This window comes from Myiozetetes cayanensis, unplaced genomic scaffold (assembly GCF_022539395.1).
Source record: "Myiozetetes cayanensis isolate MyiCay16 unplaced genomic scaffold, myiCay2020 scf22, whole genome shotgun sequence".
Lineage (NCBI taxonomy): Eukaryota > Metazoa > Chordata > Aves > Passeriformes > Tyrannidae > Myiozetetes > Myiozetetes cayanensis.
The window spans coordinates 1-18,006 of NW_026087434.1; the positions used below are offsets into that span (position 1 = coordinate 1).

Sequence of the window (18,006 nt, forward strand, 5' to 3'; positions counted from 1 at the left end):
ACTTGGTGTGTCCAACTGGAGAAGAGGAGACCGAGGGGAGACCTCACTGCAGTCACAACTTCCTGGGCAGGGGCAGAGGAGGGGCAGGCCCTGAGCTCTGCTCTGGGGGGGACCAGGGACAGGACTGAGGGAATGGCCTGGAGCTGTGTCAGGGCAGGGTTAGGCTGGATCGTGGAAAAATGTTCTTCTCCCAGAGGGTGGCTGGCACTGAACAGGCTCTGCAGGGCAGTGGGCACAGCACCAAGGCTGACAGAGCTCAAGAAGTGTTTGGATGATCCTCTCAGGCTCATGGTGTGAGCCTTGGGGATGGTCCTGTGAAGGGCTGTAGTAGTTTTAATCTAGGCCTTCCTTGGTGACCAGTTTGTAAGCAAGAAGTGGCCATGTTCCCAGTATTCCATACGATTCCATACGAGTTTTACATAAACCAGGGCATAAATAAGAAGGGAGGAGGGGCCTTCGCTCTCTTCTCTTCTCATGAGGTTCAGGAGCAGTGGTCACTGCGCTGGTCTCACTTATCTGGAGGCTGAGCCTGAAGTGACCGCTGGTCTGCCACGTGGGAGATTGGACAGTGCTGGCCGTGTCTGCCAATCCTGCTTTTCTGAGGGATGGGATGAGGTTTGTTTTGCTAATTATTTTGATAGTTCTTGGGGTTGGTTGTGTATATCTGTAGATCCTGTTTTTGTCCCTTTTTATCCTTTTTTCCCCTTTCCCTTTCCCTTTGGGGAGTGTTTAGATTCCCTTCACTGTGTACATAGCATTTTAATTGTATATAACTGTAATATAGGTAAAATATATATTTTTATATAGCTAGTTTGATTTTGGTTTCTTCAATTTTTATAGTTTTTTTTTTTTTTTTGCCCTAAGAAAAGAAAGGAAGGAGAAGGGACTATTACTGCCAGTTCGGGCATTTGGCAGAGAGCCAAGTCCGAACCATCTCAAGGACCAAAGGTTGGACTGGATGATCCTTGGGGGTCCCTTCCAACTCAGTATATGCTGTGACTCTGTGATTATCAACCCTGTGTTCAGCACAAATCCAAAACACAGCCCTGCACTGGCCACGGGGAAGAAATTTAACTGGACTCCCCCTGAAAGCAGCACAGCCATTATGGGCTCTCACAGAAACATCCCACAGTCCATTTGCCACCTGGAACCAGTGACTCTGAGTTCCTCCTTCCCCAGCCCCAGGGATGGTGTCCTTGTCTGCTCATTCCTCCACACTCTCTTCTCAGTGATGGCATCTTAACCAGAAAAGCCCCTGGGAATAATTTCCTTCTAAGTCTTCAATTCTTCTGTGGTTAATTAGGCAGATCTCTGAAGTGCATTCAAAGTGAATACATTGTATTAATAATACCACAAATAAAGATGTCTTTTTTTATCCTGTTTACTTTTTTCCTGTTTTTACATTAATAAAAGCAATCCCCCATCAATATTGATTCCAAGTACCTCCTAATTCAGTCTGAAGAGATACCAAAATCAAGACCCTTTTATGTCTGACAATCCATCAGACTTTATCCCTATCCCCTCCCCACCATTCCCTCATCCAAGCCCTGGGACTCAAAGCAGCCTTGGGCAAATCTGAGCTTCCTCCACTAAAGGCTGGACCTGCAGGTTTCAGCTCCTTGGCACCAACTCCCACCTGCTTGGCTTGGAGAAAGAGCTGCACAAGACAGTGGGTTTCTGTGGCTGGGTTTTGGTAGCAGGGGGGCTACAGGAATGGTTTCTCTCAGAATCTTCCAGAAGCTACCCCTGTCCCATGGAGTCAATGCCAGCTGCTCCAGGATGGAGTTCCTGCCACTGGCCAAGGCTGAGCCACTTAGGAGTGACAGGAACACTTCTGGGATAACATATTTCAGAAGAGAGGAGAATTGCACAGAAAAAATTCCAGCCTGGGAAGAGCAGAGTGAGAACATGGGATAACAACACAGACACCAAAGTCAGTACAGAAGGAGGGGCAGGAGCAGAAGAAGGACTCAGAGCTGAGGCCCCTGCAGCCCCTGGGGGAGCATCGGGGTGCAGACACCCCCCTGCAGCCCCTGGAGGCTCCCACACTGGAGCAGGGGGATGCAGAACGAGGCTGTGACCCCGGGGCAGGCCCAGGATGGAGCAGGTCCTGGAAGGGACCTGCAGCAAATGCAGAGGGAAGCCCAGGCTGGAGCAGGTTTTTCCTGGGCAGGACTCATGGCCCCTGTGGGGGACCCACGCCGGTTCAGCTCATCCCTGAAGGACTGACCCCATGGAGGAGGGACCCACGGGACAGCAGGGTGGGAAGAGCTGCTCCCTGAGGGATGGACTCACTGCAGAGGTCCATCCAGGACTGTCTCCCGTGGGAGGGACCCCATGGGAGCAGAGAAGGATCCAACTCCTCTCCCTGAGCAGTGACAGAAACAACAACTGACTGTAACCCCATTCCCATCCCCTGCACCGCTGGGGAGGAGGGAGAGCTGAGAAGGAAGGAGGGGTGGGGGGAAGGTGTTTTTAAGACTCTTTTATTTCTCACTCTTAGGCTTTTATCCTGTCAGTAATAAATTTAAGTACTATCCCTACTCTGAGTCTGTTTTGCCCATTAGTGAGCAACATTCCCCCGACTGTTATCTCTACTCAGGAATCCTCAGCTCTTTTTCCTCTCCTCTGTAGAGTTGCAGAGGGAGGTGGAGGTAGCAGCTTTTAATGGGTGTTTGAAATCCAGCCAGGGTCAACCCACTACACCAACTCCTGTGCTTGAGGCCCTTTTGTGATGTCACAGCCTACACTCTCCGTTCCAGAAGAACCCTTGGCAACCAAAGAACCAACACCCCACCAGGTCAGAATGCAGTCCCACCCATGTGCCCCTTTATGATGTCCCAGCCCATCCTCTCCATTCTGGAATAGCCCCTGGAAACCAAAGAACCAACGCCCCACACCCCCACAGTGCAGCCCCACCCATCTGCCATGGGACTCTTTGTGAAGTTACGGCCTTTCCCCCAGGAAAGAAAGCCTGTAACCTTCGGGTTTCAGGTGCAGTTGGTGGGACACCCTGGGCACTCCATGGGCACCAAGAGCTTTCTGTCCTGCCACCTTTTGTCTGGCAGGAATCTTTGTCCAGGTTCAAATTTGGCAGTCGGACTGACAATTCCAGCATGGGGGCTCCTGCAAGTGAGCGACAGTCCTGCCCTCCAGGAAAGAAACCCCTTCCCCTCGGTCTCTTTTTCCTCTTCCTTCAAATACAACCTGCAGGGCAGCTTTCTGCCATCTCTCCTCTTGGGAATTGTGAAGATAGACTTGCTCCCATGTTTAACACCTCAGGCAAAACCACCCTGTTAACACCTTTCCCAACCTTCCCCAGCCTTTCCCAAAACTGAGATGTGGAAAGAACAAGTGCCCTTGTCCCTGGCTGTGCTGCTGTGCTGGGAGTCTCTTCCCTCCAGCTCTGCACACAGGCACTGCCCCTGCAGCTCCAGAGAGGGGCTGAAGAAGCATCTTCAACACAGAAATCAGGGCAGGTGTATCAGGGATTGTTGATATTTTTTGATCTGTGTTTGGCCCAACCACCTGCAAAAGTTTTGTTCTTTGCCTACCAAGTTCACTGAGAAACGAGAGCTTTGTCCTTGGAGAGACAGTTTCTTGTATAAACTGTTGTAATCGGTGCACTGTGATTGGCTGGTTCTCTGTAGAGGACATTTGAAGGAGAAACTGAAGAGGAAAGGGTGAAGGAAAGCCCCCAGACCCAAATAGATCAGACCCCTTGAGTGAAACAGCGCAAGTGCGAGGGGAATCCCCACGTTCTCCCGCATGGCTGAAGGGGGGCACTCAAAGAACGGGGGAGGGACCGAGGGCCTCTGGCTGGGCAGTGCTGCCACACCGGCCCAGGGAGACATCCCAGGTTAAGTGGATAAAAAATGCAGGTGACTCGTGCTTGGGGCACTCAAGCTTCACAGGAAGGACAACGTTGCCTTTTGTGGAGACACTGCTATCTTTGTGAGCCTGCTGATCCTCTGAGGATGCAGCCTCTGCTGTGGGGAATTCTGGTTATCTTGGGGTCGGTAAGACAACCTCCTAAAACACACCTGAGTGGGGGTTTCACTGAGGGCTCAGTTCACTCCTCTCCTTTCCTGTCTCTCAGGTTCCCATTTACTTGGCCACTTTCTGTAATAAATATTGGGTTTATTGTTGAGCTCTCAGCAGTGTCTTGGTTTTCAATCTCGGCATTCTTTTGAACTCACCCCGTTACACTGTGCTGGCAACTTTTGTCTTGGAGGAATCTTCATTCTTATTCCATTTGGGGTCTAAGACTGACAATACCAGGGAAAGGAATCGGACACCAAACAAATGCATTTCCACCCAGGAAAAAAAGCCTTTACCCTCCATCTCTCCTGTGCAATTGGTGAGCCACTCTTGGCACTCCAGGCACACACAGAGCTTCCTATGCTGGCACCTTTTGCCTGGGATGTATCTTAATTCATCTTCCAATTTGGGACTCCAACTGGCAGTTGCACTTCAGGAATTCTCACACCAAACAAATGCATTTCCACCCAGGAAAGAAAGACCTGTTATGGTTTTGAGTCTAGGCCTTCCTTGGTAACCAGTTTATAACCACGGAAACAAGGCCACGTTCCAAGTATTCCATGTGATTTTTACATAAGCAAATGTATAAATAAGAAGGGAGAGGGAGCTCTCACTGTCATTCTTCTGGTTAACTGAAAGCGCAGGTTTTTTGCTCTCATTGTGCCTGGGTGAAGGAGTGAGGCCTCGTGCGCCTGGTTGGCCTTGAGAAGCAGAAAGTGCCGGTGGTTTTTGGTGCGATTCTCTGCTATCTTGAGGAAAGTATTTGGGTTATGGTTCGGGTTTCGGGTTCGGATTCTGGTTTAGGGTCATGGTTAGGGTCAGGGTCAGGGTCATGATTAGAGTTGGACTTAGGGTTCAGGCTTGGGTTAGGGTTAGGATTGGAGCAAGGGCTAGGGTTAGGGTTAGGGTTATTGCAAGGGTTAGGGTTAGGGTTAGGGTTAGGGTTAGGTTAAGGGTTAGGGTTAGGGTTAGGGTTAGGTTGAGGGTTAGGGACTCTGACAATTCCTGTGCAAGGACTCTGACACCAAAGAAATGAAGTTCCACCCAGGAAAGAAAGCCCTTCCCCTCCATCTCTTCTGTGCAATTGGTGAGCCACTCTTGGCACTCCAGGCACAAAGACGTCTTGTTGTGTTGGCACCTTTTGTCTGGGAGGAATCTTCATTCTTAGTCCATTTTTGGACTTAGCATTTCAGCACAGGGGTTCTGACACCAAACAAATGCATTTCCACCCAGGAAAGAAAGCCTTTACCCTTCATCTCTCCTGTGAAATTGTTGAGCCACTCTTGGCACTCCATGCACACCTAGAGCTTCCTGTGCTGGCACCTTTTGTCTGGGAGGAATCTTCATTCTTATTCCATTTGGGGGATCAGACTTGTGGAGTGCTTATCTGAAAAAAGACACACTATGGACAAGCCATACTAATAGGCCTCAGTTAGACCTGGCCCTGACATAGCCAGAAGCCTCTTTGCAGGCAGGGGAAAGATACAGGAGCAGTGATAACAGACTGCAGGAATGTAAACAAAGAGAAACCTGTGACAAAAACAAGGAGGAGTTTTAGTAGAAAAACAATGTCTTCATATCACATGGACATCTGTATGCAACCAAGAGGAAGTGTGTTAGTAATGCACGCTCGGTTCATGGCTACAGCAAATAACCAATAGTTTGAAAGTGATCACGCCCCGGGGGGCAGTGAAAGTATATAAGAGGCTGGGTTATGTAAATAAAGTGGAACATTTGTGTAAATCATCCCGATCTGTGTGCAGTTTGTTCTGAAAGCTCCTCCACCAACATCCACGTTATATCACAGCTGTCCCTTTGTTGTCACAAGTCCCCTGTGATGTCACTTGTCCCCAGTGATGTCAACAATGTCCCTGTGATGACACCTCTGTCCCCTGTATTGTAACCCCTGTCCCCTGTGATGTCACCGATAGTCCTGTGACATCACGACTGTACCTTTGTTGTCAACAGTCCCATGTGATGTCATTGGTCCCAAATGATGTCACCAACGTATCTGTTATGGCACCATTGTTACTGATGACATCACTGGTGTCTCTGCGATGTCATCCCTGTCCTTGTGTAGTCACCGATGTCCCCAGTGACGTCACTGATGTCCTTGTGAGATCACAGCTGCCCCTTTGTTTTCACCAGTCTTCTGTGATGTCACTGGTCCACAATGATGTCACTGCTGTCCCTGTGATGTCACCACTCTCCCCTGTGATGTCACCAATGTTCCCCATGATATCACTGGTGTCTCTGTGTGGTTTTCCAGGTCCACTGTGATGTCACCGATATCCATGTGACATCACAGATTTCCCTTTGTTATCACTAGTCCCCTGTGATATTTCTGGTCCTCAAGGACACCACTACTGTCTCTGTGATGTCACCACTGTCCCCAATAGTAGCACCATGTCCCTGTGATGTCACCGATGTCCCTGTGACATCACGGCTTTTCCATTGCTGTAAGCAGTCCCCTGTGATGTCACAGTCTCCAGTGATGTCACTGCTATCCTGGTGATATCACCGCTGTCCCCAGCAGTGCCACCATGTCCCTGTAATGTGATCAATTTCCCTGTGATGTCACCAGACCCCTTTGATTCACCGATGTCCCTGTGACATCACTGCTGTGTCTCTGATGTCACTGGTCCCCAATCAGGTGATGTCACCACTGTCCCCTGCGATGTCCCCAATGTCCCCAGTGATGTCACTGGTGTCTCTGTGATGTCACCACGGTTCCCTGTGATGTCACGAATAGCCCTGTGACATCACGGCTGTCCCTTTGTTGTCAACAGTCCCCTGTGATGTCACTTATGTCTCTGTGATGTCACCACTATCCCCTGTGATGCCACCCGTGTCACTGATAATGTCACTGGTGTCTCTGTGAAGTCATCCCTGGACTTGTGATGTCACTGATGCCCTCTATCATGTTACACATGTCCCCGTTGATGTCACTGGTGACTCTGTGATGTCATCACTGTCCCCTGTGATTGCAACAATGTCCCCAATGATGTCAATGCTGTCTATGTGATGTCACCATTGTCCTCAGCAGTGACACCAGGTCCCCGTGATATCGCTGAGGTGCTTGTGACATCATTGCTGTCCCTTTGTTGTTATCAGTACCCTTTGATGTCACTGTTCCCCAATGATGTAACCTCTGTCCCTATGATGTCACCACTGTCCCCTGTGATGTCATCCATGTCCCCGATGACATCACTGGTGTCTCTGTGATGTCACCCCTGTCTTTGTGAAGTTACTAATTACCCCAGTGATGTCAACCATGTTGTTGTGATGTCACCAGTGACACCGATAATGTCACTGGTGTTTCTGCGATGTCACCCCTTGCCTTGTGAAATCAGTGATGTTGGCTGTGATTTCACAGATGACCCCTTTGATGTCACTGGTGTGTCTGTGGTGTCATCACTGTCCCCTGTGATGTCAACAATGTCCCCAGTGATGTCCTACTGTCTCTGTGATGTCACTACTGTGTCAAGCCGTGGCACCATATCCCTGTCATGTCACCGATGGCAGTGATGTCCCTGTGACATCACGGCTGTCATTTTGTTTTCACCAGACCCCTGTGATATCACTGGTCCCCAGTGATGTCACTACTGTCTCTGTGATGTCACCACTGTCCCCTGTGATGCCAGCAGTGTCATCGGTAATGTCACTGGTGTCTTTGTGAGACCAGACCTGGTCTTGTGATGTTACAGATGTCCCCTGTTATTTCAAAGATGTCCCTGTGACATCACGGCTGTCCCTTTGTTTTCAGCATGTGATGTCATTCATCCCCACTGATGTCACTACTGTCACTGTGATGTCACCACTGTCCCCAGTGGTGGCACTATGACCCCATGAGGTCACTGATGTCCCTGTGACATCATGACTGTCCCTTTGTTTTCACAAGTCCCTCGTGATGTCACTGGTCCTCAATGATGTCCCTGCTGTCTCTGTGATTTCATCCCTGTCCCTGTGATGTCATTGATTTCCCTGTGACATTGCTGTTGTCCCTTTCTTTTCACCATTCCCCTGGAATTTCACTCTTCCCCAATGATTTCACCGATGTTCCTGTGATATCACCAGTGTCCCCTGTGATGTCACCAATATCCTCGATGATGTCATTGTTGTCTCTGTAATTTCACCCCTACCCTTGTGAAGTCACCAATGTCCTATTTGATGTCACTGATTTCCCTGTGACATCACTGCTATCCTTTCATTGTCACCAGTCCCCTGTGATGTCACTGGTCCCCAGTGATGTCACTGTTTTGCCTGTGGTGTCACCACTGTCCCCAGCAGTGGAACCTTGTCCCCTTGATGTCACCGAAGTCCCTGTGATGTCCCTAGACCCCTGTGACATCACTCTTATGTCTGTGACATCACAGTTATCTTTTCATTGTCACTAGTCACCTGTGATGTCACTGGTCTTTAAAGATATCACCAATGTCCCTGTGACATCACAGCCATCCCTTTATTGTCAACAGTTCCCTGTGATGTCACTGATCCTCTATGATGTCACTACTTTCCCTGTGATGTCACAACTGTCCCCTGTGATGTCAGCAATGTCCCCGATCAAGTCACTGGGGTCTCTGTAATGCTAACCCTGTCCCTGTAAAGTCACCGATGTCCTTGTGACATCAGGGTTGTCCCTTGTTTTCAACACTCCCCTGTGATGTCTCTGGTCCCCAGTGATGTCATCGACATCCCTATGATGTTACCACTGCCCCTGTGATGTCACCAGTGTCTTAGATGATGTCACTGGTGTCTCCGTGATGCCACCCCTGTTGTTGTTATGTCAGTGATGTCCCCTTTGACATCACGACTGTCCCTTTGCTTGCAACAGTCCCCTGTGATGTCACTGGTCCACAATGACATCACTACTTTCCCTGTGATGTCACCAATGTCTTCTCTTATGTCACCATTGTACCCGATAATGTCACTGGTGTCTCTGTGATGTTACCCTGGTCCTTTGTGATTTCACCGATGTTCCTGTGACATCACGACTGTCCCTTTGTTGTCACCGGTACTCTGTGATGTCACTGGTCCTCAGTGATGTCACTGCTGTCCCTGTGATTTCACCACTGTCCCCAGTGGTGTCACCATGTCCCCGTGATGTTAACAATTTCCCAGTGACATCACAGGTGTCCCCTTGTTTTAACCAGCGCCCTGTGATGTCACTGGTCCTCAATGATGTCACTGCTGTTGCTGTGGTGTCACCTCTGTTCCCAGCAGTGGCACCTTGTCCCCGTGATGTCACAGATATCCTTATGATGTCACCAGACCCCTGTGATGTCACCAATCTCCCTGTTAAATCACGACTGTCACCGATGTCACCAGTGATGTCACTGGTGTCTCTGTGGTGTCACTCCTGGCCTTGTGCAGTCACTGATGTCCCCTGTGATGTCACCGATGCCTCTGTGGCATCACGACTTTCCTATTCATGTCACCAGTCTCCTGATATGTCACTGGTTTCCAGTGATGTCACTGCTGTCTCTGTGATGTCACCATTGTCCCCAGCGGTGGCTCCACTGTCTCCATGATGTCACTGATTTCCCTGTGACATCAGGACTTTCCTTTTTTGCCACCAGTCCACTGTGATGTTACTGGTCCCCAATGATGTCACCCATGTCCCTGTGATGTCACCTCTATCGCCTGTGGTGTCACCATTGTCCTTGATGATATCACTGGTGTCACTGTGATGTCACTCCACGTCCTTGATGAAATCATTGATGTCCCCTGTGATGTCACTGATGTCCCTGTGATACCACGCCTGTCCCTTTGTTGTCAACAGTCCTCTGTGACATCACTTGTATGATGTCACCCCATATCCTAATTAGACCTGGTCTCCCTTTTTCTATGGAAGACCTGGTCTCCTTTTATAATGGGTAGACCTGTTCTCTTTTTTTCTATCGGTAAGACCTGTTCTCCTTCTATACATTGGAGTATGGTGCTCCTTTTTCAATGGGTAGACCTGTTCTCCTTTTTCTATGGGTAGACCTGTTCCCCTTTTCCTATGGGTAGACCTGTTCTCCTTTTTCTATGGGTAGACCTGTTCTCCTTTTTTTCAATGGGTAGACCTGTTCTCTTTTTTTCTAGGGGTAGACCTGGTCTCCTTTTTTCCTATGGGTAGACCTGTTCCCCTTTTTCTATGGGTAGACCTGTTCTCCTTTTTCTATGGGTAGACCTGTTCTCCTTTTTTTCAATGGGTAGACCTGTTCTCTTTTTCCTATGGGTAGACCTGTTCCCCTTTTTCTATGGGTAGACCTGTTCCCCTTTTTCTATGGGTAGACCTGTTCTCCTTTTTCTATGGGTAGACCTGTTCTCCTTTTTTTCAATGGGTAGACCTGTTCTCCTTTTCCTATGGGTAGACCTGGTCTCCTTTTCCTATGGGTAGACCTGGTCTCCTTTTCCTATGGGTAGACCTGGTCTCCTTTTTCTATGGGTAGACCTGGTCTCCTTTTTTCAATGGGTAGACCTGGTGTCCTTTTTCTATGGGTAGACCTGTTCTCTTTTTTTAAGCGGGTAGACCTGGTGTCCTTTTTTTGACGGGTAGACCTGGTCTCCTATTTTAAGCGGGTAGACCTGGTCTCCTATTTTTAGCGGGTAGACCTGGTCTCCTATTTTAAGCGGGTAGACCTGGTCTCCTTATTTTAAACGGGTAGACCTGGTCTCCTTCTTTTGACGGGTAGACCTGGTCTCCTTCTTTTGACGGGTAGACCTGGTCTCTTTTTGCTCAGTGTCTCCGTCTTGTGGTTTTCCTTGGTAATGCACCTCTGCAGGCCAAAAGGACATCTTTTGGGGAGGGAATGGACAGTTTGGGGGGAAAAACCAGACCAATCGCTGCTCGACACCTAGCAAATTCCCAGCCTGGACAAAAGGCATTTCAAAACACACCTGGCAAATCACCACCTTTTCTGCCCATTGCTCCCTTCATCTTTTCCCTACTTTCTGCTTTTTGGAGAGGACTATGCTTTGGCATGGAACACTTGTGCAATGTTGGCACTTTTCCCTAAGTGGGCAGAGACGTCAGGATCTGGCATTCCCTGGGGAATGGCCTCAGCTGCCCTTTGGCTCCTGCACACCCTCCTCTGCTGCAGCCTCCATGGGCTCTGATCCTGTGCTGCTCCTTGCACCCTCCTCCCTCCTCACGGACTCCAGAAGATTGAATTAAAGAAGGGTTGAATTTAAACTTCAAAAAGATGGAAGTGGGATATAGCTCCTGTAATAGGAGAGCTTGATAAGGCCTCCTGGTGCAACAAGGACAGACTTACGGCCATCTACTCAGAGTATCTACTAGCACTGAAAAGGTATCACTGTCCTCCTTCCAGGGCTAACTGGAAAAAAGGCTGCCTAAAGGCCGCCCTTGCACCATCTATCCAAGGCAGGAAACTCATACAGGGGCTTTCAAAAGTTTGCATCAGTCTTACCACACGTGTAGGGAGCAATCCGGAGTCCTCACCGTCCTACCGTTCCCAGGAAGGCACTTCATGGACTGCCTGTGGCTCAGGGAGGGCTCAGGTGGCTTCGCTTCTTCCTTCCCAATTTCCAGAGCTTCTCCTTCAAAAGCAAAGGTTTCTTGGCTTGCCTTGCTCCTGGGACACGCAGCAAAAGGCATCTTTTAAATCTACTGCTGGCATTCTGATTTTCAAGGATACTGGGCTTGCCTTACCCACACAGATCGCAGCTTAGGGCTAATACCTACAGGCTCTGCCCTCTTCCATTTTTCTGGAATTCCATTGGCCCTCACCACAGGAACAACTCCATCTGCCGCTTCAGTCGGGATGGTGCTGCTGACGGGAGTTATTTCCTGCACAAGAAGAGCTGCTGCTCTCACACAGTTAGTGTCAGCAACTACAATTTCAATCTCCCCATTTTCCAAGTTCATTTCTGCCTCAACTTAGCCAACCCATCTCTTCCCAGCAAAGGCTTAGGGGAGCCTGCAAATAAACCAACTGAGGAAATACCCAGTGTTTTCCCAGTTTAACCCCTGTCACACCAATCACCTTCCCAGTGCCATCCCTTAATTCTCCCTCTGCTGCGTTAAGGGCTGAGGAAGTTGGACCTGTGTCTGACCAGGACACGTGCAAACCAAACGGTGGGGACTGGAACCCACACCTTGCACTCCTGCAGCTCTCACAATTCCAGTCAAGAGAAAACAGCTAACGGTACCATCACCACTCATTCCTTAATTCCAATCCCACACTCCTTTTGCTGTTGGAGCACCACTTTTACAACCCAGTTACAGTCCATTCCGGAGCTCCATGGCCAGGACAGACAGCTCCACCTCTGATACTCTCAGCAATGCCTGAATCCATTCCAGGGACCTTGCTTTCAGCTCCCCAGCTCGGGGCACTCGGAGGAGCTCCCCGAAGAACAATTTCGGTGCGCGCCGGAGTCTTCCGAGTGTCCCAGCCCGGGGGGCAGCAACAGCACTGTCCCTCCAGGGGGGCCCAATCTGCCCCCGAAATGCAGGGGGATCTTGCCCGTGTCCCAGACTGCTCCGGGGATCTGAGGGCCTTCCCGAGAACATCTCGGTGCCGGCGTGAAGGCCCAGAGATCCCTGGGCACACCAGGAGAGCAGGCTCAGAGTCCCTGCCTGGGGCCAATTTGGCTGCCTGAAAACAAAGAAGCCTCTAAGACTCAGCTGGGGAGTTTTAGAAGCCAGGCCTTCCTTGCTGACAACACCCTGCACTGATCCCAGCCCACCAGGGGTTCTGGCCATCAGCTCCTAAGAACACTTAGAACCATACACACCTACCCTGATAAAGATTCTGAAGGGCTTCATCGAGGGGCCTCCGAGGTCTTCTCTGTCTGGAGCCCCCAAAACCCTGAGTGCCCGCCTTAGGAACCTCGAGACAACTCACATGCTGACAGAGGAACTTGGTGCTGCTTGGCTGCTGCCTCACTTCCCTTCTTCCTTGTTTCTTCCCCTCGCTGGCTTAGTCCCTTTCAATCCTCTGCCTCAGCTCTGGGCACTTTCCACGCTACAGCCCACTGCAAAAAGTATCAGCTCTTGTTACACCTCAAAACTCAGACAGCATGCCCCCTTCTTTCCTAACACTTGATCATTAGGCCAAGGTCTCCTTATATAAAGCACAGTTGGACTCCTGAGGGACTACAACAGCTACAGCCCTGAATCCTTTTTTTTATGGGTAGACCTGTTCCCCTTTTCCTATGGGTAGACCTATTCTCCTTTTTCTATGGGTAGACCTGTTCTCCTTTTTCTATGGGTAGACCTGGTCTCCTTTTTTTCAATGGGTAGACCTGTTCTCTTTTTTCTATGGGTAGACCTGTTCTCCTTTTTCTATGGGTAGACCTGTTCTCCTTTTTGTCGTGGACTGGTCTCCTTTTTTTCAATGGGTCGACCTGTTCTCTTTTTCTATGGGTAGACCTGTTCTCCTTTTTTTATGGGTAGACCTGTTCTCCTTTTTTTCAATGGGTAGACCTGTTCTCTTTTTTTTCTAGGGGTAGACCTGTTCTCCCTTTTTTCTATGGGTAGACCTGTTCCCCTTTTTCTATGGGTAGACCTGTTCTCCTTTTTCTATGGGTAGACCTGGTCTCCTTTTTTTCAATGGGTAGACCTGTTCTCTTTTTTCTATGGGTAGACCTGTTCCCCTTTTCCTATGGGTAGACCTGTTCCCCTTTTCGTATGGGTAGACGTGTTCTCCTTTTCCTATGGGTAGACCTCTTCTCCTTTTTTTCAATGGGTAGACCTGTTCTCCTTTTCCTATGGGTAGACCTGGTGTCCTTTTCCTATGGGTAGACCTGGTCTCCTTTTCCTATGGGTAGACCTGGTCTCCTTTTTCTATGGGTAGACCTGGTCTCCCTTTTTCTATGGGTAGACCTGGTGTCCTTTTTCTATGGGTAGACCTGTTCTCTTTTTTTAAGCGGGTAGACCTGGTCTCCTTTTTTTGACGGGTAGACCTGGTCTCCTATTTTAAGCGGGTAGACGTGGTCTCCTATTTTTAGCGGGTAGACCTGGTCTCCTATTTTAAGCTAGACCCTGGTCTCAGACAATTAGACCTGGTCTCCTATTTTAAGCGGGTAGACCTGGTCTCTTTTTGCTCAGTGTCTCCGTCTTGTGATTTTCCTTGGCACTGCACCTCTGCAGGCCAAAAGGACATCTTTTGGGGAGGGAATGGACAGTTTGGGGGGAAAAACCAGACCAATCGCTGCTCGACACCTAGGAAATTCCCAGCCTGGACAAAAGGCATTTCAAAACACACCTGCCAAATCACCACCTTTTCTGCCCATTGCTCCCTTCATCTTTTCCCTACTTTCTGCTTTTTGGAGAGGACTATGCTTTGGCATGGAACACTTGTGCAATGTTGGCACTTTTCCCTAAGTGGGCAGAGACGTCAGGATCTGGCATTCCCTGGGGAATGGCCTCAGCTGCCCTTTGGCTCCTGCACACCCTCCTCTGCTGCAGCCTCCATGGGCTCTGATCCTGTGCTGCTCCTTGCACCCTCCTCCCTCCTCACGGACTCCAGAAGATTGAATTAAAGAAGGGTTGAATTTAAACTTCAAAAAGATGGAAGTGGGATATAGCTCCTGTAATAGGAGAGCTTGATAAGGCCTCCTGGTGCAACAAGGACAGACTTACGGCCATCTACTCAGAGTATCTACTAGCACTGAAAAGGTATCACTGTCCTCCTTCCAGGGCTAACTGGAAAAAAGGCTGCCTAAAGGCCGCCCTTGCACCATCTATCCAAGGCAGGAAACTCATACAGGGGCTTTCAAAAGTTTGCATCAGTCTTACCACACGTGTAGGGAGCAATCCAGAGTCCTCACCGTCCTACCGTTCCCAGGAAGGCACTTCATGGACTGCCTGTGGCTCAGGGAGGGCTCAGGTGGCTTCGCTTCTTCCTTCCCAATTTCCAGAGCTTCTCCTTCAAAAGCAAAGGTTTCTTGGCTTGCCTTGCTCCTGGGACACGCAGCAAAAGGCATCTTTTAAATCTACTGCTGGCATTCTGATTTTCAAGGATACTGGGGTTGCCTTACCCACACAGATCCCAGCTTAGGGCTAATACCTACAGGCTCTGCCCTCTTCCATTTTCCTGGAATTCCATTGGCCCTCACCACAGGAACAACTCCATCTGCCGCTTCAGTCGGGATGGTGCTGCTGATGGGAGTTATTTCCTGCACAAGAAGAGCTGCTGCTCTCACACAGTTAGTGTCAGCAACTACAATTTCAATCTCCCCATTTTCCAAGTTCATTTCTGCCTCAACTTATCCAACCCATCTCTTCCCAGCAAAGGCTTAGGGGAGCCTGCAAATAAACCAACTGAGGAAATACCCAGTGTTTTCCCAGTTTAACCCCTGTCACACCAATCACCTTCCCAGTGCCATCCCCTAATTCTCCCTCTGGGGTGTTAAGGTCTGAGGAAGCTGGACCTGTGTCTGGCCAGGACACGTGCAAACCAAACGGTGGGGACTGGAACCCACACCTTGCACTCCTGCAGCTCTCACAATTCCAGTCAAGAGAAAACAGCTAACGGTACCATCACCACTCATTCCTTAAATCCAATCCCACACTCCTTTTGCTGTTGGAGCACCACTTTTAGAACCCAGTTACAGTCCATTCTGGAGCTCCATGGCCAGGACAGACAGCTCCACCTCTGATACTCTCAGCAATGCCTGAATCCATTCCAGGGACCTTGCTTTCAGCTCCCCAGCTCGGGGCACTCGGAGGAGCTCCCCGAAGAACAATTTCGGTGCGCGCCGGAGTCTTCCGAGTGTCCCAGCCCGGGGGGCAGCAACAGCACTGTCCCTCCAGGGGGGCCCAATCTGCCCCCGAAATGCAGGGGGATCTTGCCCGTGTCCCAGACTGCTCCGGGGATCTGAGGGCCTTCCCGAGAACATCTCGGTGCCGGCGTGAAGGCCCAGAGATCCCTGGGCACACCAGGAGAGCAGGCTCAGAGTCCCTGCCTGGGGCCAATTTGGCTGCCTGAAAACAAAGAAGCCTCTAAGACTCAGCTGGGGAGTTTTAGAAGCCAGGCATTCCTTGCTGACAACACCCTGCACTGATCCCAGCCCACCAGGGGTTCTGGCCATCAGCTCCTAGCACACTTAGAACCATACACACCTACCCTGATAAAGATTCTGAAGGGCTTCATCGAGGGGCCTCCGAGGTCTTCTCTGTCTGGAGCCCCCAAAACCCTGAGTGCCCGCCTTAGGAACCTCGAGACAACTCACCTGCTGACAGAGGAACTTGGTGCTGCTTGGCTGCTGCCTCACTTCCCTTCTTCCTTGTTTCTTCCCCTCGCTGGCTTAGTCCCTTTCAATCCTCTGCCTCAGCTCTGGGCACTTTCCACGCTACAGCCCACTGCAAAAAGTATCAGCTCTTGTTACACCTCAAAACTCAGACAGCATGCCCCCTTCTTTCCTAACACTTGGTCATTAGGCCAAGGTCTCCTTATATAAAGCACAGTTGGACTCCTGAGGGACTACAACAGCTACAGCCCTGAATCCTTTTTTTATGGGTAGACCTGTTCCCCTTTTCCTATGGGTAGACCTGTTCTCCTTTTTCAATGGGTAGACCTGTTCTCCTTTTTTTCAATGGGTAGACCTGTTCTCTTTTTTTTCTAGGGGTAGACCTGTTCTCCTTTTCCTATGGGTAGACCTGTTCCCCTTTTTCTATGGGTAGACCTGTTCTCCTTTTTCTATGGGTAGACCTGGTCTCCTTTTTTTCAATGGGTAGACCTGTTCTCTTTTTTCTATGGGTAGACCTGTTCTCCTTTTTCTATGGGTAGACCTGTTCTCCTTTTACAATGGGTAGACCTGTTCTCCTTTTTTTCAATGGGTAGACCTGGTCTCCTTTTTCTATGGGTAGACCTGGTCTCCTTTTTCTATGGGTAGACCTGGTCTCCTTTTTTCAATGGGTAGACCTGGTCTCCTTTTTCTATGGGTAGACCTGTTCTCTTTTTTTAAGCGGGTAGACCTGGTGTCCTTTTTTTGACGGGTAGACCTGGTCTCCTATTTTAAGCGGGTAGACCTGGTCTCCTATTTTTAGCGGGTAGACCTGGTCTCCTATTTTTAGCGGGTAGACCTGGTCTCCTATTTTTAGCGGGTAGACCTGGTCTCCTATTTTTACGGGTAGACCTGGTCTCCTATTTTTAGCGGGTAGACCTGGTCTCCTTTTTTTGACGGGTAGACCTGGTCTCCTTCTTTTGAGCGGGTAGACCTGGTCTCTTTTTGCTCAGTGTCTCCGTCTTGTGGTTTTCCTTGGTAATGCACCTCTGCAGGCCAAAAGGACATCTTTTGGGGAGGGAATGGACACTTTGGGGGGAAAAACCAGACCAATCGCTGCTCGACACCTAGGAAATTCCCAGCCTGGACAAAAGGCATTTCAAAACACACCTGCCAAATCACCACCTTTTCTGCCCATTGCTCCCTTTATCTTTTCCCTACTTTCTGCTTTTTGGAGAGGACTATGCTTTGGCATGGAACACTTGTGCAATGTTGGCACTTTTCCCTAAGTGGGCAGAGACGTCAGGATCTGGCATTCCCTGGGGAATGGCCTCAGCTGCCCTTTGGCTCCTGCACACCCTCCTCTGCTGCAGCCTCCATGGGCTCTCATCCTGTGCTGCTCCTTGCACCCTCCTCCCTCCTCACGGACTCCAGAAGATTGAATTTAAGAAGGGTTGAATTTAAACTTCAAAAAGATGGAAGTGCCTTCTATCTCCTTACTGATCTGGATTTCCCCTCTTCTCCCAAAGTGGAGAAGAAAAAGGGCCCAGCTGACAGGGAGCTGTTGGCTTGATGGACAAGAGGCCATCAAAGTGCAGCCTGGGCTAAAGCAGTTGGACTGAAAAAACCTCCCTTCGCTGCATAGTAGAGCAATATTTTGAGAGCCATCTTTTGGTGTGGGTTATCTGTAATCCTTCAGTACTCTTATCTGGAGCACTAATTAGGCTCTATATAGTATATATAAAAATGTGGCAGTGATTTCACAAACCAACCAGTTTAAGTTCA

At 49.6% G+C, this 18,006-nt stretch overlaps 1 long non-coding RNA gene across 37 annotated transcripts; it reads right to left on the reverse strand.

Annotated features, from left to right (window-relative positions):
* Window positions 1–9,995: 9,995 nt before the first annotated feature.
* Window positions 9,996–17,106, reverse strand: LOC126642014 (uncharacterized). 37 transcript variants are annotated; one of them, XR_007629362.1, is made up of 10 exons: window positions 16,228–16,794; window positions 15,063–15,979; window positions 14,792–14,921; window positions 12,897–13,026; window positions 11,731–11,856; window positions 10,697–11,589; window positions 10,508–10,614; window positions 10,349–10,454; window positions 10,191–10,244; window positions 10,014–10,109 (listed from the first exon to the last, which is right to left on the reverse strand). It is a non-coding gene; the product is annotated as an uncharacterized LOC126642014 (long non-coding RNA). The 37 variants fall into 37 exon arrangements; XR_007629360.1 differs by lacking the exon at window positions 10,191–10,244 and having other exon boundaries at window positions 9,996–10,109; XR_007629354.1 differs by lacking the exons at window positions 10,014–10,109; window positions 10,191–10,244 and adding exons at window positions 16,867–16,999; window positions 17,054–17,068 and having other exon boundaries at window positions 10,267–10,668; window positions 10,724–11,589; window positions 16,228–16,706.
* Between the last annotated feature and the right edge of the window lie 900 nt (window positions 17,107–18,006).